This window comes from Quercus robur, chromosome 9, assembly GCF_932294415.1.
Source record: "Quercus robur chromosome 9, dhQueRobu3.1, whole genome shotgun sequence".
Lineage (NCBI taxonomy): Eukaryota > Viridiplantae > Streptophyta > Magnoliopsida > Fagales > Fagaceae > Quercus > Quercus robur.
In genome coordinates this window covers 43,509,446-43,530,476 of record NC_065542.1, presented here as the reverse complement: position 1 = coordinate 43,530,476, position 21,031 = coordinate 43,509,446, and the positions used below count along the sequence as shown (strand labels likewise).

Sequence of the window (21,031 nt, the reverse complement as noted above, 5' to 3'; positions counted from 1 at the left end):
GGGAACAAGAGGCATTTGCTAGTCGGCACGGACTACTTTACTAAATGGGTTAAAACTGAGCCCTTGGCGAATATCAGAGACTTGGACGCCAAGAAATTTGTCTAGAAAAATATTTTTACTCGGTTCGGGATCCTTTGCATCCTCATCTCGGACAATGGCCTTTAGTTTGATAGCAAATCTTTCAGAAGATACTGTTGTGATTTGGGAATTACGAACATATATTCTACATCAGCTTATCCCTAAGGGAATGGATAAGTCGAGGCTGTTAATAAGGTCATAGTGCATTGACTCAAGAAGAGGTTGGATGATGCAAAGGGAAAATGGGTGGAAGAGCGGCCACATGTCCTTTGGACGTATCGAACCACACATCACAAGTCAACGGGGGAGACTCCCTTTTCAATGACTTATGGGGCCGAGGCCATTATTCCGTTAGAAATTGGCTTCCTAACACTAAAGGCCAACTCATTTAATCTGAGTAGCAACAATGAGTTACTAGAAAAGAGCTTAGACTTTATTGAAGAAAGAAGAGAAAGTGCGATGGTTCAGTTGACACACTACCAACACAAGCTTAAGTAGGTTATGATGCCAAGGTAAAGCTGAGGCCATTAGTGCCTAGTGACTTGCACTACAAAAAAAAGGGTCTAAAGCTGCGTTTGAAAAACGCAGCTTAAGACCCCAAAAACGCGGCTATAGGCTTTTAGCCGCGTTTCCTATGGCCGCGTTTGTAAACGCGGCCTAAAGTCCGCGGCTCAAAGCTTATAGCCGCGTTTTTTGAAAACGCGGCTAAAACCGGACCTGGAGCCGCGTTTTCTAACCGCGGCTATAGGATTCGACCTATAGCCGCGTTTACTAAAAACGCGGCTCCAGGACAGCTTCGAGCTGCGTTTCAAACGCGGCTATAGCTATTTCCCAGCAACATTGATCACACTATAGCCGCGTTTTAAAAAACGCGGCTATAGGTTTTTAAAAAAACAAAAAAAAATTCTGGGTAAATTTTTCCCCAGAAAATTCAAAATTGAAAAATCAAATATAAAAAATTCAAAATTAAACACAAATACAAAAAATTCAAAAACAAATACAAATCTAGAAAATTCAAAATCAAATACAACATACTCACAATACAAACACACCCAGAAAATTTTAAATTAAAGAAAATATACTCACAATACAAACACATGCACCCAAAAAATTAAAAATCAAACATAAACCCAGAAAATTTAAAATCAAACACAAACCCGAAAAATTAAAAGCAAACACAACATTCTCACAATACAAACACAACGAAAAAATTCAAAATCAAACAAAACGTGTTTCAAAATATAAAACAAACCCATGAATCTCCTCTCATTCAACAAAACCAACCAAATCTAACACTAATTCCATTCAATAAAACAAAAGCACAAGCTCAGAATCAAAAAAGAACACAAGCCAGTGAAGAAGGAAGAAAGAAAAAGGAACAAAAAAAAAAAAAAAAAAAAAAACGCAGTACCCAGATGTGAAGGAAGAAAGAAAAAGGAAAAAAAAAAGAAAAGAAAAGAGAAAAGAGAAAAGAGAAAAGAGTTACCTGGATGTTGAGAAGGAAGGAAAAAAAAAAGAAGAAGAAGAAGACTTACCCAGATGTGAAGAAGGAAGAAAGAAAAAGAAAAAAAAAAAAAAGAAGAAAGAATGAACCATCTGAAGAATGAAGAAAGAAAGGGAAAAGGAAGAAAAGAGAGCAAGTGGGGGTAGGTGGGAAAGTGGGGTGCAGGTGTGAAAGGTAGTGTACGTGGGAAGTTCAGGAAAATTTTTTTTTTTTTTTAAGCGCTACCTATAGCCGCGTTTTTAAAAAACGCGGCTATAGGTCGGCGCTTAAGTACGATTTTTTACAGGAGCTATAGCCGCGTTTTTAAAAACGCGGCTATAGGTAACCTGTAAAGCATTTTTGAAGCTGCGTTTTTTAAACGCAGCTCAAGCTATAATTTAAAAAAAAAAAAAAAAAAAAAAAAAAAAAAAATCCGGACGGGACTGAAGCCGCGTTTTGGAGCCGCGTTTTTGGAAAACGCGGCTCCAGCCTTCCCTTTGAGCCGCGTTTCTGGAAAACGCGGCTCGAGCCTTCCCTTTGAGCCGCGTTCATGAAAAACGCGGCTCAAAGGAAAAGCTGTAGCCGCGTTTTCCGAAAACGCGGCTAAAAAACGCGGCTGAAAGTCGCGTTTTTTGTAGTATTGGTATTGAGAAAAGTTCTGGGTACTGTGAAGAACCCAACATGGGGAAAGTTAGGACCCAATTGGGAAGGACCATATCGCATCACCTCGATGGCTGGTATAGGAGCATATTTTCTAGAAGACTTAGATGAGTTTGTAATACTGCGCTCTTGGAATGTAAACAACCTGAAAATGTATTATTATTAATGAAAGTTTTCTTTGTCAATATGTTCATATGAAGACATTATACTTTCCTTTATTCATTCTTTTATAAGTGTTTAAACAGAATCTTAGTCATTCCTGGATCCTCGGACCAGATGCTTTGGGAAAATTAACACACTATGACATCTATTTGAGTGTTCAAACAGAATCTTAGTCATGCCTGAGTCCTCGGACCAGATGCTTTGGTGAAATTAACACTCAATGATATCTTTATAAGTGTTAAACAGATCCTAAGTTATGTTAGGTCTCTCGGACCACATATTTAGGTGAAATTAACACTCAATGACATCTTTATAAGTGTTAAACAGATCCTAAATTATGTTAGGTCTCTTGGACCACATACTTAGGTGAAATTAACACTCAATGATATCTTTATAAGTGTCAAATAGATCCTAAATTAAGGACCTTGATTATTTATAAAAGTGATCAGTCATTTCACAGTGAAAGCATAGGGTAAATCTCTTTGTTACTGATACATAGTTGTTTCCAGTTTTTATTAAAGTTAGCATAGCAACAGTTCAATACCATTTATGACAATCATAAGCTTCGAAGCACATAAAAGTAAAGGTACGAGAGATAAAAAGAAAAACATTTTTTATTAAACAAAAGAGGGAATACATTGTCAAAGGGCAGAACGCCATTACAAAAAGTAAAAAAAAAAAAAAAAAAAAAAATTACAAAAGAAAATGTTGTATCTGGGATCTTAGGCATTGGCTTGAGAAGGGTCTTTCTTGGGATCAGCATCCTCGGAGTGGACATCACCAGCTTTAGACTTAGTCTCTGCATCCTTGGCCTGGGAGACCACAACCCTGATTGTAAGGGCATCCTCGAAGGGGTTGGCCTTCATTGGAGGCTGAGCCTCCTCACTCACTCCAGCCCCTTTAGAAATTTTAGCATCGGGATAGGGAGCTTGGGTGGTGGGGAGTTGCTCGAAAGGAGGAACCGTACCCAAAATTTCTCGAATATCCTCTAGGAAGATGATACTCTTGGCCCTCCTCAGCTCAGAGTTTGCAGGGACTCCCACCCGATCCATTGCTACTCCCCAGGACTCGGTGTAGTAGTCCTTGCACATTACAGCCACCTCCTCTATCAGGCGGGTCTCTGTGTCTAGCACCCCAGGTTCATAGGATGCGACCACCGCGGCCTTAACGGCTTCCTTGGCCACCCAAACAGCATCCTTGGCTTTTTGTAGCTCTGCCTTAAGATCCAAAACATTTTGCTTTTTGGTGGCCAAGTTTATCTCAGTTATATGCAATTTCTGGCACTAATCCTCCATTTGCCTCTCCGTGGTTTTTGGGCTTGCCTCGGCACTTAGGCCAACCTTGTCCGCCTTCTTCAATTTCTCGGACAATTGGGCATGTTCTTCTTTAAGGGCCTCGAGGGCCTTCTCAACTTCAAAGCGGGAGTGGGCCTCGGCTTTGACTTTATCATAAGCGTTCTTGATCCACTCCTCGGCCACGTAAACCTGCTGAGTAAGCTACATGACAATAGTAGAGTGATCAAGTATATGCATATGAACAAATAAGAATCCTAGCGTTAAACTCAGAAGAGTATTGACTGACTTAACATGGCAAGGTTCCTCTTCAATGACATGAAGAGGCCAGGTTGCCTAGTATGCCTAAGGCCCCAGAGGAGAAGTAGAGGTTGCTTTAAGGCCTCAGCGAGGACGGTGGCGTACTCCCTTTGGGATTCCTAGATCGTGGCATCCCAAGGAATGGGAGCACCCTCCACCTCTAGCCGAGGGGCCCAGGAGCGCTGCTCTCAGCGTACTTCAGCTTTATCCCGGCTCTCCACCGATTTGGCCCTTTTGTCCTTGGGATCCTTGGCCTTCTTTTGTTGCTTGGCCCCCTTTTGAGGCACTACCTCGCCTTCCTCCAGATCTTCAACTGGCCTTTTTTTCCTCAAGTTCAGAATGGCCTTCAGTCCGAGGTCTGTAGGTGGAGGAGGAGGAGGAAGAGGAAAACTAGGAGGAACTTGGGTCTTGGGAACTTCCTTTGACGTGGACCATTTGTTCCTGTTTGCTAGCAACCCCTTTAAGCTGAACCTTGGCTTCAAATCCATTCCTTCTTCTTTGACTTCTAAGTTAGTGTCGGCCCGAGTGACAATTAGCTTCGGAGGATGAGCCTAGAGAATCTGTCAGACTCATGTTCAGAATCTGAGAGCTTCATAGGCCTTTCTGGTGCTCCTTTTACCTCCTCGAAGCGGAACTGATCGATCTCAGCATCAAAAGTATGACGAGAAAAGGCTAACTCTTCTCTCAAAGCAGCTACTTGAGGAGGAGTGCGTTGAATAGGCAATTCAACGGGTGGGAGATCTTTTTGAGCCAAAAATCCTGGCTTGGATATGTCTATGCGGTTCAGCCCAGAGTCACTGGCCCTTATTGCCTACCCCGCGTCCTAGAATTGACGAGACAAAGGCTCGTAATCTAAAATCAAATGAGTAGCTCTTAATTGTCCGTCTTCGCTTATAAATACTTCAGACCTCAGCAATTTGTTAAGACTTGGTATGTTGACAAAACTTAGTCTCGGGGCGACGTGGTTTTTATTTGGAAAAAGTATCCAAGAAGGAGATTACAGTTAGATCAATTGAGACTATTATTCGAGAAGATGAAATGTTAAGGCAGGGTGTAAAAAAAAAAGAGAAGAAGAAAAATTTTGCTAAAAAATTAAGAGTGCTAAAATCCCTTGCCAAAGGGACTAATCCTAGAGGTACCCCACTTGGCTCTCCCGCCCGAGTTGGGCAATGAAGACCATCGTTCCACTCCCTGGAGACAATCAGGTAGTCATCCTTCATGCCCTTATTAGATTTGGGGAGACAAGATATCAGCCTGACGACCTCGGACCGGGACTTGAGATAGTATCTCGTGTTGGCGAGCTTGTGGCACTCGAACATGTGAACCACATCATACCACATGAGCCCTAAGCCCATCTGCTCGTTGAGAGCGTTTATGCAGCCCAAGACCTTAAATAGGTTAAAGGCGCACTGATGGAGGGTCAGTCTGTGGTTAATCAAGTAGTCTCTGGTTATCCTACCTATAGGAAACATCATTCCTCCCTCTATGAAAGTGATCATAGGAACGACGACTTCACCCACCTCTCTATTGGTATGAATTTGGTCTGGGGCACAATATGACAGAGCTATTCCCTGTGGGATGTGAAATTTGGCCCTAAAGCCCTCCATGCCAGCCGGAGAGTCAACTAGATGTTTAAATCTAACAATTTGAACAAACTAAGAAGATGCGAAAGAAATTTTTTGAAGAGAAAGAAGGCCAAGGGGTTGGTCGAGGAGGAGAAGAAGAATTTAAAGAGACAGAAACTTACAAAAGTAGTGTATTAATCCTGATCCTTTAGAAATGATCTTTCAAAAAATTTCTTAAGAATAGAGTTATAGAGTCTTAGGAACTTAGAGTATTTTGCGGGCTGGAGCGTTGGGATTCTTTGGAGCACTTGAAGATTTGTGAAGTAAAGAAGAAAATAAGTTCCTTCAAGGCTTTATATAGAGGGAGAAAAATAGTGGGAATACTCTCGCTCAAAATTCTAGTAAAAATGTCAGCCGTTGGATTGATGCCTTACCGTTGGATGCGGGGAACATAACACCGCCTAGAATAATTAATGACGCCTCATGGGTTACGAAGCGTCAGTAGCAATTATAAGGCGCGTAAAACCGCACTCCCGCACGTGTGAATCAAGGAATTAGTTGGTCTTATCTCTTAAAAATCAAAACCCCACCTTTTCTCCTCGGATGAGAGGGAAAAACCGGAATTTTGAGGGGCGATTGTAGGGATAAGGGTCCAAGATCATATATTTGGCCTTGGACTTTGTCCTAGGACATTGAAAGGTCCGAGGAGGAACAAATAGTTATTAAGGGTTCCAATTTAAAGTTTCATAAGTAAGGAACGAATGGAAGGTGATCTGAGGAGGAACTCTTCCTCGGATATGATGAATGCAGCTCAAGTATCTATTCCAGCAATTAGAATGACCTTCCAGAAAGCTCCAATGATAGGGACATGCCTCATGAACATACTAGAAAGAATGAAACCCAAAAATATCTAAGGAAAAACTACTACCACTGCATTAAATGCATTGCAGCTAATTTTCTGGCCGTATTTATGTGGAGAAGACCTCTGAACAATGCTGCCTTGGCTATTACAACTCACAGAAAGTCAAAGAGGGTGCCTGATGGGACAGGTACTTGAGTAAGGGCTCAGATGATCAATAAGTGTAGGATCAAGATGATCCTAAGGGAGTTATAAAATGTGAGAGATCCTCCATGAGAAAAGGATCGGAGAAATGGAGAGAGTACATTGTAGCAATCTGAATTGTCTTTATATCCAGTTGTGATCAATTTATACAAGGTGACCTCCTCGGACTGAAAGTCTATTGATATCAAGATCTTTTATTTGTGTTTGACCGTTATTTAATTCAGTACTAACCGTTATCCAACTCACTAGGGCCTAGTTCTTTGACCCATTCTTTACAAATTTACTGTACTGGGCTTATTGGGCCAAAATCCCATACATCTTGGGTTTGGACCGTAAATCTGGTCCTTACAGGACCATTAAGGATTGCATTAACTAAAAAGGAAACAAAAAGGCACGCATATTTTGGTTATAAAAAATTACCTTATTTGAGTTACCGAATTTGGTTTAGCAATTCAAAATTCTACTTCGTTTTTTTTAGCTTGTCCATCTTTTATGAGTGGTCTTTTTTTTTTAAAAAAAAAAACAAATTAAATATTCGTCTTGATAAGAAATTTGTGCTTCATAATATATTCCAATGTTTTGAATATTATTTCAAACTTTGTTCCAGTTTATTTATTGGAACAAAATATTTCAACGTACCATTTCAAGGTGAGTTTAGAGATTTAAGGCAGTTTAACAATGCTCTATTGGGGAAGCAGGTATGGCAACTGCGCCATGAAACAGATATTCTGTTACACAAAGTCTTTAAAGCAAAATACTTTCCTACAAGGAGTATACTTGATGTAGAGATTAATCCTCAAAGCTCTTACAATTGGAGGAGTATTATGCAAGCTAGGGAGGTGATTTGTAAAGGTGCACGGTGGAGGGTTAGGGATGGAAGCACCATTAATATTTGGTAGCATCGATAGCTCACTTGTTCAGGTGGAGGTAAAGTTTTATCACCTTAAAGGGATTTCCCTCTAAATAATGTGAGTTACTTGTTTTTTTCAAGAACTAAATAGTGGCACACAGGGTTAATTGATCAAAACTTCTATCCATGGGAGGTCGAGTGCATCAAAAGCATCTCAGTCAATGCACGTATGAATACAGATTTACTAGTTTGGCATTTGACTTCCGATGGTTCATAATCAGTTAAAAGTGCTTATACATTGTTGGCATTTGGGGCTTTATGCACTCAGTCAAGCTCTTCCAATTTTGAAGCAAGTAAAAGTTTGTGGAATGAAATTTGGAAACTATCTATCCCAAATAAAAATCGGCATTTTCTTTAGCGTGCTTGCAATGGGCCTCTTCCCACAACAAAGAATCTTCATACAGGGCATTTTATCCCAACTAAAAAATGCAATATTTGTGGTGATTTCCAGAAGATACTATCTATGGCCCTTGGTTATGTGATTGTGTTAAACCAGGGTGGTTATCAAATCCTAGCTTTGGATTTTTTCAGGCCATAAATTTCTCTAACTTAAGAGATTTTAATGGCCTTTGTCCTCTTGACAACCTCCTCCAACTCTGCTACACTCTTCTCCTTGATTGCTTGGTGTGTGGCAGTGACTGAATAGACTCAAGGAGAAGAAACCATCGTGGGAAGTAGGGGACATTGTGAAAAGAGCCTCAAAACTGCTTCAGGAATTTCGTGATGTGCATAGACAGTGTGTGAGGAATATAGTTCATAAGGAAGAGATTCGATGGAAGCCTCCTAATACTAGGATCTTTAAGATAAACTTTGATGGTGTTGTCTTCGAAGATTTGACAATGGCTAATTTAAGTGTGATCATCCAAGACTTCGCAGGACTAATTATTGTTGCTCTCAGTTAGAAAATTTGCCTCCCAAACTCTGTTGATTTGTTTAAGGCCATGACAGTAAGTCGAGCTCTTAGTTTTGCCCAAGAAATCAACATTTTCCAAGTGGAAGTGGAGGGGGACTCATTCAAGGTTATTGAGGCCCTAAACAAGTTAAAGGCCAAATAACACTATGTTTGGGCACATCATTGAGGAGATTATGAATTTTAAACGTTCTATGTTTCTATTTAGTTTCAAACATGTTAAGAGGGAACAGAATAAGCTCGCTTATGCCCTTACTAGAAGAGCAGTTTTAGCTGTAGATACTAATGTGCAGTTAGAAGATCTACCACCATATTTGGATGGTGTATTCCAATACGATTTACCGCAATAAAATTTTCTTACTTTTTTTATAATATATATATATATATATATATATATATATATATTGATCAAAACCCATATAAATTATGCTGCATCTTAAAATTATAAGTCCAAATTTAAATTAATATGTCAATCTCTAAGCTCAAAACGTCAATTTAATAATATTAATGAAAACTAACAATCAATTTTTTAGATTATAATAAGAGTAACATGTATCTAAAAAAAAAGAAGTGATAATAGGTGATAATTGCGTGATATGGAGAAAGGCTTAGAGCATTCACATTAAATGTTGTAAAACCACTATAAAAAGGAAGGAGAAGAACTGATGGTGATCAACAAGTATTCTTCGTCTATAGTGGTTGTCCAAGATCAGCAACATCTAAAACAACCTTCAAAAAGGATAAAGGTATGTATCACAAACATAAAATAAAGACTTGCAAGCAGGTCACTGGTCGTCCAGCAAGGATCTGGTCGTTCAAGGAAAGTACGGTCGTCTATACAATATTCAAGTATGGACGACTAAGTGTACGTTTGGATTGCACTAATTGCATGTTTTGCGTTTGTGTTTGGCATTTTAAATGAAGACAAACGCACAAGCAGCATTATAGACAGAATATTCAATAGTATTAATCAATATTATATTATTATATATCCACGACACAAATACACTAAACACCAACCATTCATTCAAATATAATTTTTTAATCAAAGTAAATTTCAGCCATTCATTTTAGTAACCTTTTGGCTCAACACCCAACCATTCACTATCAGTGATAGCTTCATGTCATGAAGTAATACTTTAAAATAATTTTTGATGTAATTTGTCTTGTCATGTCATGTTCGTACTGGGACCCGCGTTTAAAATTATTTTACTACAATGTTTTCAGTTTTAAGCAAAATAAGCGGTATCCAAACAAACCCTAATAAACGCTAAGTAAATTTTCGAGTGTTTTCTACAATCTCAAATGGTTAGCCCACTAACTCACATCTCAGAACGTGGGGTGAATTCCCCCAAATTCGCTTCACATTCCTCACTAAGTCCGCACATCCCCCATGATGTTAGTGGCGCCTAACAAGTAGACCCACTCCAAACTCTCTATAAAATGACCAAGCCTCATCCAACCAAGGTATGTTTTTACTATTCATACACTCACCATTTCTGTGTTCTAGAGAGAAAACTAACTTAATTGTCGCAGAGTCCTTGGCCGGCTCACCCTGGTTACCTTCGATAATTACTTTCTTCCTTTTCAGGTCATCCAACCACCTTGAAAGTCTGGAGTATTCAACCTACTGATTTCCATGCATCATCAAAAACTATTTTAGTACCTTAAACCATGAAAATCATGCTACATCCAGATTGTTATATCTAACAAATTTTAGCATTAAGCTACGGTGAACTCTTTTTCTTTTTGTTAAATTGCTACGATGAACTCTTACTAGTAAGAGCATTCACATTGAAGGCTTATTTTATCTCTCAAACAACCAAAACCTATGCTACATCCCAATTGCTAAGTCTATAATTTTTTGCCAACTAGCAACAATATGAATTGCAATATCTAGTAGTTCATTGTAGCTACAAGTGATACTTAAAAAACTTCATTTTATTCCGTTGTCTCTCTCTTTTTCATTCAAAAATTATCTTTCACACTTTTATCTTTATCTTCTCTCTTTTATTTCTCTCTTCTTTGTTTCTTTCACTCTAATGCCTCCCTCTTTCCCTCTCGATTGAAACGAAACCCTCTCGCCTAATGCCTTTCTTCTCTATCTTGCAACTAAACCCAAAGCCTCTTTATTCTCACTGTCTCTCACAAATTTCTTACCCATTTCTATAGTCTCTAATCTCTCTCTGACTGAACCCAAGGCATCTATCTTTTTGCCCTCTCTCCTTTTTATTCTTATCTCAAAATTGAAGCTTTAAGGGAGGCTATGGTGGTTATGGTTGTTGTTATGGTGGTTTGTTGGGCAATTGGTGGTTGGAATTTTGTGGGTGGGTGTTTTATGTTATTTTAATGAGAAATGCTATGTCTATAATATTTTCACAACAATTCATAAGTAGCATGTTCTTACGAGTTGTTATTGGTGGGCAAAAAGTAATTTCAGTGGTAAATTCAAATTATAACTAATACTCTCAACCACCATATACTGTATCCAAATCAGTAACAACCAAAAAACCATGCCACACCTCAACCAAAACCCCATCACAAAGCCCAAACAAGTTCATGCCCTAAAAGTCCCCATTGCCCAATCAACCATAACCCATTACCAATATCCTCCATAAACATAACCACATATCTAAATCAAAACCTATTAATTAAATTCCTCATACACCAGCTCACAATTTCATGGTCCAAAGATGAGCTAGAGAAAGAAAGTGATGAGAGGCATGATAATGGGAGGTAGACTTTACGATAATCGGGTTAGAGAAGGCATGAATTTGGGAGGAGTTTTGGTAATGACTTGATGAAAAGATAATGAGAGAGTGTCAATTGTGATTAAGTGGAAGTGGAAAGAGAGATCTATAAGAGACACCAAGGTGTGCTTGCCCTCACGAGAGTGCTTGTGAGTTTTTAGGAAAAGTGCAAGACAAATGCATAATCATATATGTTAAGAACAACGGAATTAAATCTAAGATACGAAAGAGACATTAGAAAAAAAATATTGTTTAAAAAAAAAGTTGTTGAGCTATTGTGTTCGTGTCCATTTGTTAATTGTTCTTTGTTTTTTGTTTTGTTTTGTTTTGTTTTTTTTGTTTTTTTCCTAATAACTTATTTGCCTAATTTATTAATGGGGAAAATTACAACTTACTCGCTTGTAGTTTGGTCAAAATTTAAGTTGCCTACTTATGATTTGAAATTTGACACTTTACACACCTGAGATTAGTTCAGTTAGATTTCCTTAATCCACCTCTGTTAAAAACATGGCTAAGGGTCTGTTTGGAATCCGCTTATTTTGCTGAAATTGAAAATTTTTTGTTGAAAGTATTGTAGCTTAAGGTAAAAGTTAGTTGAAATAGTACAGTAAGACCCATGAATAATACCAAAAAGTGTAGTGAGACCCATGAATAGCAGCAAAAATAAGCTGAATAGTAAGGGTCTGTTTGGATACCGCTTATTGCTGAAAACTGAAAACACTGTAGTAAAATAATTTTTAAATGTGTGAATAATACTGTGGGACCTAATTTTAAAGAAAAATTTGTTGAAATCTGTACTTGCGGGTCCTGTGAACAGTGCACGGGATCCACAGAAAAAACGTAGACACGTTAGTTTAGTTAGATTTCCTTAATCCACTTCTGTTAAAAACATGGTTAAGGGTCCGTTTGGAATCTGCTTATTTTGCTGAAACTGAAATTTTTTTGTTAAAAGTACGGTAGATTAAGATAAAAGTTAGCTGAAATAGTACAGTGGGACCTATGAATAGTACCAAAAAGTGCAGTGAGATCCATGAATAGTAGCAAAAATAAGCTGAATAGTAAGGGTCTGTTTGGATACCGCTTATTGCTGAAAAATAAAAACATTGTAACAAAATAATTTTTAAATGTGTGAATAGTGCTGTGGGACCCAGATTTAAAGAAAAAATTGCTAAAATCTGTACTTGCGGGTCCAGTGAACAGTACACGGGACCCACAGAAAAAACGCAGATGCGCGTTTGCTTTCCTTTTCTGCTCTATCCAAACTTACGCTAAAATAAGTTGGTAAAAATAATCTTGGCCAAATGGACACTAAGTGTGTGTTTGGGATTGCTTAGAGCATCCACATTGGTGGTGCCATAAATTTAGCAACATGGCTTCACAAAAAACTACTTTATCTATCTTACCTTCTCACTTTAGAAAACATCTAACATCAGTGGTTTTATTTTAGCTTTCAATACAATAAAATAATATAAATAGCATAATAAAATAATATATTCACTACAAAGCAGCGTGAACACATGAATAAAATAATATATTTAATATAATGCAGTCTGAACACACAATTTAATCATACTTTGTTTTCCTATGACCTACCGTGCACAACCACTTTTGGCTGTGCACTGTAGCTGTGGAGCCAAATTATTTGGCTTTGGCTCCACCAATGTAGTCGTAAATTTGTATTTGGAGGTGTTAAGATAGCAATATAGTTTTTTAGCACCACCAATACTATTATTCTTAAAAAAACCAGTTTTTTTACTATTCAGCTTATTTTTGTTATTATTCATGGGTCTTATTATATTTTTTTGGTATTATTTATGGGTTCTACTATACTATTTCAGTTATCTTTTAGCTTTATCTATAATACTTTCAGTAAAAAAAAGTTTTTAGATTCAGTTAAATAAGCTGTTCCCAAATGGATACTAAATATGTGATTTTGCTTCACTTTTATGTTTCTTTCCTCAAAAAATATAAAAATATAAGATCAAAAAGAATCTAGCAGAACACTTGCATCATGGGATTTCAAACCACAGGTAGACAACTTAAATTTTGGTCAAACCTTATAAAGTGTCAAATTTTAAATCACAGGTAGATAATTTAACTTTGGATAGTGACTAGGCCTGTCCATGGGTTGGGCTGGGTCGGTTTTGGACCCAACTTAGACTCGACTTGCTGATGTCGGGTGAAGGAACCCGAAATTGACCGTTGGAATCAATCGTTCGAGTCGGTTTCGGGTGAGGGTGAGCGTCGGTTAGTTCAGTTAGACGTTGGGAACTAAAAAAAGTCATTGAAATTTGCAAAAAATGTCGCCAAAATCTGGAAAAATTTGCCAAAATCTTGAAAAAGTCGCGGAATGGGAAAAAGTCTTTAGAATTTGCACTTTTTGGCTAGAATCTACATTTTTTTTTTCTAAAAATTGTTGAAATTTGGCCAGATCTAGCTAAATCCCACTAGATCTAGCCGGATCTCGTTGAGATCTCGCCAGATCTAGTTGAGATCTCGTCGGATCTAACTTGTTTTTGCAGATTTGGCCAGATTTTTTATATGGCTCCGGTTGGGTTCGGGTTGCTCGGGTTTTGGAGAAGCAAACTTGCCACTCGACTCTCCAGTGTCAGTTCTTGAAAACAGAAACCCGCTGCCGACCTACTTGACCTTTGGTTTGGGCGGAAATTGGGTTGGCGTTCGGCGGTTTGGCCGGGTTGTCAGGCTTCGGTCGGGTTTGGACAGCCCTAAGTGACCAATACAACTTCACACGTGCCAAATAGAGGCACTGTTTTACCTGCTGTTTAAGTGATTAACGGCATAATCATGTGAGACGCACGTGCAGTAGAGAGAGAAAAACTAGATTTCAAGAAAGAGGAACTGAGGAGAGAGAGAGAGGCTGCGGCATCGTGGGTCGGCCGCCATTCGTGGTATTCGCCGCCGGTATTTCCGTTTGTGGGTCAACCGCCGTTCGTTTCATATACCTCTGTTACCGCGGATATAGGCCACCGTATAGCAAAGACATCTCAACGGTAGGTTCTCTGTAATGGGTTTTCGAATATTTTGAATTTTGTTTATATAGATTTTTTTTAGCTACAACTTAGAAAATGATTTTGTAAGCGCTGCAAAATGACTTGTGATTGGATTTGGTTGTCGTAGTTTGTGTTGAAAGGAGTTTCCTCAGTGCCCATGAGGTGTTTGACAAAAGTCCCCACTGATAAGAAAGTTGAAGAAATTATTATTTCTTTTAATTTGATCACAAGGTCCAATTAACATTGCGCTTGGAAAATTTTTGAGGGGAATAAAATGGCATGGGTATTGATTGTTGCTTCTCTGGTAGTGCTCTGGGTAGCATCACTCTGTAAAATTCTCTATACATCAAGCTCACCTTCCCGGAACTCATTCTTGACTACTGGTGGGTTATTCACACAACCATTATTTGCTTGAATTCTCTTTTCTATATATTGATTGGTTAGTAAGTCTATGTGTTAATGCTTTTTTTGTCGTGAAAACTAGGTGGGGCTTTTCAGAAAAGGAATGTCTTGCTGGTTGTTGCTCACCCAGATGATGAGTCTATGTAAACTTTCTTCAATTCTTGATTTTTTAACTCCAATTCTGCTCTAGTGATTGATTTACTTTTTTTTGTTTTTGGGTTTTTGTTTTTTTTGTTTTAATAAATGCGTTGCTATATTGTTGTATTAATGTATGCTTTCAATTAAATACAAACGATGATGTTACCGCTATTTGTAATGATTGCTCGATTTCTTCACATATTTCATTTACTTGAAAGATCAAGTGTTGGGTATTTTATTTATTTATTTTTAAATTTTGACAGACAAATTTTGCCTTTTGTTGTCCAACTTAATCTGCAATTTTTTTTTTGCTGTTTGAATTGATGAATTGTCCTTGTTTATGTGATTTTATGTTGCATTGAAACATTTTTCAACATTTCTGCAGGTTCTTTTCTCCAACAATAAGCTACATTACTTCTAGAGGGCATAATCTGCACATATTGTGCTTATCAATCGGTAATTCTCTTTCATCAATACAAGATTTGTTCATATTGGTCTTTTAGATCAAGATAAATGTGCTTGTGTAACTACTTTATTTTGGGTATTTGAATTCACCAGCCATATCTGTATAGAATAAAAAAAATAAAAAATTTCACTATTTCAAAATCGTGGCATTTGCATGGCGGATGAAATAGGAGCTTGAAACTAACAGACTCCCTTTTAGTTGGTATTGAAGTATTCTCGTCTCTAGCTGATAAGACAATCTTCTTATTTCAAACATTTCTTCTTTAGTGTTCAAGATGTCCTTTATAAAAGGCACTTTTTTGAGCCTTGCTGATTTAATATCCTAACTACAGGATGTTTGTAGTGTACCCTGTCAATCTTGATTGTAAATTATACCATGGATGCTGTTTGAATTGCAATTTATGCATGGAAATGCCTTCCTGCTTTCCCACAATGTCTTAGACTAATCTAGCTAAATCTATTGCTTGAGTGGAATTAGAGTCTCCCTTTAGTATTTTCCCTTTCTTGTTAACTCCATGTTTTGGTTTTATTCTAGTTTTCTCTGTCATGTGGGTATTTAGTTTTGTTAGTTTGTTCTACAAATTATCGAAACAATAGGTGTAATTGTAAAGCCTCTATAACTACTGTTTCATGTATAATTCCTACAGACAATTGACGTGGGGCACCATTGAATCATCTCTACTGATATTTTCAGTGTATCCTATCCTGGATATATCTCTTTTACTTATTTTCATTTATTTTGTAGGTGATGCAGATGGCAAAGGGAATATAAGAAAAGAAGAGCTCTATCAAGCTTGTGCAATTCTCAAGGTGAGTTGCTAGGTACCATTTGAAATTTACTTGGAATGCCAATTCAAGACAACAAATATTAGTACGAAGTTTCCAACTAAAACCCAAGCTTCTCTATACATGCCTGTCAGCCTAATATTCAAGTTATTTTCTAGTGCCAACTTACCCTGCCTTTCCAATAATTCATGTTGAGGGCCTACATAACAGATAACTTCATAATTCTTTTCTTGTAACTCTAGTAAAAGATTTTCACCTTCTCTCTTGACCATCCTTTGAACATTTGGTCTTGGGGATACTGAGATAGCAAAAAACCAACTAACATCAAAACAAAAAGAATGGTGGTAGTCAGAATTTCATGTTGGCATTGATTTTGATTGTATAACTATAACATGTGAAATTTTACATGCAGGTTCCACTTCAACAAGTGAAGACTCTGGACCATCCTGAGTTGCAGGTTCTACTCCAATAAGTTCATTGAAGAACGTATATATCTTTGTATTGTTTGAAATGCTATTTGAGGCAGCAGCTATAATTTGACAAGGTGTAATTTTTAGGATGGTTTTGGCAGGGTTTGGAACCGTACTTTATTGGCTAAGATTATTGAAGGGGAAATTAATAGTCATGGCATTGACTTGGTGAGATCGTTTTTCCTAATAGTGATAAACATTATCATTTCATCATTTCTTATTTATTTATTTGTTTTGGATGAGTTCCTTTCTTCAGTTCTATTGTGGTTTCTGGGATTGTTAATTTTTATGTGTTGGGGTTCTAAAGTCCTTGGCTTTTCAAGGCGATGCTACAAACTTGAAAGGCTCTGTTTTGTATCACAAATTTGTGGTATCTCCTCTAAGATCTCATTTTTCATGTGGGCATTTTGCAGATTATTACTTTCGATAGATATGGTGTTTCTGGTCATTGTAATCATTGTGATGTGCATTATGGAGTACAGTAAGTTGAATTTTGATTTATTTATTTACATTTATCTACTTTTTATAATTTATAAAAAAATAAAAATAAATAAAAATCTACTTTTCATAACTGTAAGATGTTTAGCCTTTACATTCATCTGGCAAATAACTTCATAGCTATTAGTATTGTTGACAAGCACTAGCACCTAAAATACCTTTTATGCAGGTCTGTTTCACTACCCATTTTAATCATGCATATCTGGACATAGTTGTCTAAATTGTATTGTGGATTTAATAGCAGAGTTGTAAAATGTAGAAGAAGCTGTTATAAATTTTTGCTAAGCTGGATTTATTGTGCTTTATATGATTGCAATAACATCTACTATTTATTATCTAGTCAGTCGATCACTTACATGTTCTTGTTATAGTTGTCTTAAACTGAGTCAAGCATTTATATTCACTTAGTATTCCTAAATATTGCACTTTCTGGTTCTACCTGTCAATGGAACCTCTGCCCCGATCTCTTGCGGAAAGCAAGGTAGCTCCTGCTCAACTGCTTGCTGCTTGAGAGCATGAGAGTGGTTCTTGCTCCAATTCTCAGGCGGTAGGTCTGTCTGCAGCAGTATTATACCAACTATCACTTCTGGTTCTGGACCCTAGTCATTACAAAAATAAAAGGAAATGGAATTTCTTTACTGTAGTGTGAGTGCTGAAAATTGATCAGTTTAAACTAGAATTTGGCATGTGGAATGCATCTTATCTGGCTCAAATTATACAATAATTGGTTGAAGCCCACACAACCAAATGATACAACCTGGTAATGTAAACCTGTAAGGGCTGTGAGGTATATTTGAGTCTGAGAGTCCAAGCAACCAAACCAACCACAGTTTTCTTGATCAGTAGCAAAGGTTTTACATTGATGAGAAGAATCTTCCTAAAAATTTTGCACCATGATTACAGCATGAGGTTGGGATTGGTAATTTACACACACCCTCCCTGGGTCTTGAACCAGTACGTCTATCAGAATGAGGGGATATTTTCAATAAATGTCTTTGGCATGAGGCGAATTATTTATCCACATTAGATGAATTCAGCCAGTTACTGAATATTAGCAAATTACCATTTACAGTATGGCTGCTTTGATGATTATGTTATTATGACAAAAATACAATATGTTTTGAGATTTATTTATTTCTTTCTTTATTTATGTTTGTAAGCAGCAAGCTCTTGCACGATACTCCACAAGGAAATTATTGAGGCTTGGGAACTTGTACGTTTTCTGTTCTTCAGTTTTAGTTTAATTATACCAATAAAAAAGGTTCTATTTTTATTATAACGTTTGATGCATCTTGATTAACATTGCCAATTTATGTTGTTGAAAAATTCATAATGATATTGCACAGTTCTAAATACCTTGCTTTCGATGATTATAATTATTATTCTATTCAAATATTAGAATGCATCCATAGTTTTACATGATTGTGTCCTTATGAACTTTTCATAGACAACATGATGGGTTGGTTTAAAATTTTTTCAATTTGATACAGAATTACTAACGAGTCTGCTGAGCAAATTTGTAGATGAAGACTTTATACACTTCTTTTGTTTGACCTAAAGTGACATGTTACTCTTCTTTGGGGCTTCTTGCTCAAAATATCATACATTTGGTTTTTTTTTCATTGTTCTCAGGTCAGTACCAACATATTACGCAAGTATATCGGTCCAGTTGATATCTGGTTTTCCATTTTAGATGCCATGCAGCACTCGGGTGAAGTGATGCATTGCTTGCTAAATGAGAATCCCCAGAAGAGCTTCCTTGCAATGGCACAACACTCAAGCCAGTGGGTTTGGTATGTATTTATTCTTGTATTTTCACCAGAAGAAGGAAACCTTTTTTGTCATGAGATGTTTTCAACCAAAGTCATCTCTGTTTATTTGTTTCCTTTCTCAAATGTACTGCCTTGCTTTTGATTGTCAAGCTGATATCTTCATTAATCGTAAAATATCCACGACTTATGATCTTTTTAATTAGACATATTTCTAGATAAATCTACCAATGAACCATTTTTATTTCTGCAGGTTCCGCAAGCTTTTTGTAGCATTTTCCAGTTATACCTATGCGAACATGCTTAGAAGGATCGAGTGTATTTGAAGTTACAGGATTGGAGAATATATGGATTATGAGGTCTGTTTTGAATATGAGTATCATTGGTAATGTTTTGTATTTATCCATGGATATATTGCCAATTTTATACATGCGTTTGAATGTGCTTCATGTGCATCAGTCCCTTTTCTAGCACAATTTTTGGCAATTGAATAGAAGGCTCTTCAGTCAGGACTCAGGTGCACAGTGCCAGGCAACTGCATTTTGTCATATTTTACTGAAATATCCCATCCTCTTTGAATGACTGGGGTAAACGAAAAGCAGGGGAGAAAAAGAAGAATTTCACAAACAAATTCTGCACTATGTTTAGGTTACTTGAAATAGTTTTGTAAGGTTGAATTTATTCAACCATCTAATTGGCTTTATTCCGTGCCAAATTTGCTTGTAATTCAGCATTTAGTAACCCTGTATTTAGGTGGGTTTGTTGTAAGGGTAGTGAGTGAGATAGAGTGATGTTTGCTCAAGAGTGTGCAAGAAAACAGAGACTCGCGGCTGGGACTCGCGGGTGGACTCGCGGCTGCAAGCCGCCAGAAGCTGCACACGTGCCAAGCGTGCTGGAAGATGAACAGTCATGCTAGCTGGAGCACTACAGGACAAAACAGGACAACTGGCCATACGGTTAACTCGCGACTGGATCTCGCGACTTGGTCAAGCCGCGAGGTCAAGCCGCGAGCCACCCCTGTTTTGTAAAAACCTGACGTTTCAAATTCCTCTCCCACTCCAGTATAAATACCCCTTTAACCCACGATTGAAAGAGAGCTTCCAGAGAGAATTTTGAGAGAGAAACCCTAAAGAAAAACCAGATTGCTTCACCCACAATCTATACCTTAGAGTCTCTTCAAAATCCCTTACTCTCTTCCTCTCCATTGTCAAATCCTTGAGAGGCTTTATACCAAACCTGGTTCTCACCATTATCATCTCTGTGAGACAGTTGTTTGGAGTTCTGGGAAGCAGTTAGGAAGGAGCCAATCTTCATTGGTTGATGCTACGGTCTAGTAGCGGAATCCGGGAAGCTAGAAAAGAAAAAGGTTCAGCGCAACCTCGTTGGAGCAAGAAGCTTGGAGGGCTTAGGTGCACTGGGTAGATTAGGCTTGGAGGGTCTATTGCTGTCCTTGTATCCCAACTGTATTTTCTAGTGGATTGATTACCGCTTGGAGGGCGAAGGAGAGGTTTTTCGCCAAGGACTTCGGTTTCCTCTTCGATAACACATCGCGTGTTGTCTTTGTGTTTGCATCTTCCTTCCTCTCTATCTTTGCCTTTATTTTATCTGCTGTGGTTTTATTTTGTTATGGCTTAGATAGTTGTTTAACTAATTTCATATTATAGCATGTGTTAAGTTTCCGCACACTAGTTGTTTGACATATTGCTTGAGTTGGTTAAGTTGTATTTTGGGGATCTAAACGTTCAAAGGTACTTTGTACACGTTTTTGAACTTTCAAGTTTGGTCGTATATCGCATAAAACTCTGTGTTGGCATGCATTGGTTTTTGTTTTTGGTTTTGGAAAATGTATAGGATTAATTTTGATTTGTGCTAATTTCTGAGTGACCCAAAATAATGCTTCTTCATCGCCGATAAAGCAATAGATGCCCACCTCTTTTTTCAATTTTTCTTTATGTATCAACTTCAATTGCGTTCATGATTTCTCTCCTTTTGAGGACATGTCTATTTTTCACATTAGACAGTGAGATCCCACGGTTCCCTTAAATTAAGCGGTTTCTCTTTTTCTGTCAAATTTTGTACATTTTTATTAATTACCTCGAGCATTGCATGGGGATACTATTAAAAATGTGGTGAATATTTGGCCTCTCTTTCTCATACGTTATTGTGTACAAATTGGAGTACTATTATTTCAACTTTGTCATGTACCTGGATGAGGCACTACCTACTCTGCTTACTGGTTCAAAATTTACTGCTTCATACTCATGCTTTGATGCAAAGGGATCTTGTATTTTGGTCAGTTCTCACATTCTGTGTCTAGAG

At 37.6% G+C, this 21,031-nt stretch overlaps 1 protein-coding gene and 1 pseudogene across 1 annotated transcript in view; both read left to right on the top strand.

Annotated features, from left to right (window-relative positions):
* LOC126698551 (uncharacterized) overlaps positions 1-19,167 on the top strand; it is a 56,689-nt pseudogene extending 37,522 nt beyond the window's left edge.
* The window catches only part of LOC126698550 (uncharacterized), a 58,801-nt gene that overhangs the window by 37,527 nt on the left and 243 nt on the right, over positions 1-21,031 (top strand). The gene's annotated exons all lie outside the window — the stretch shown is intronic.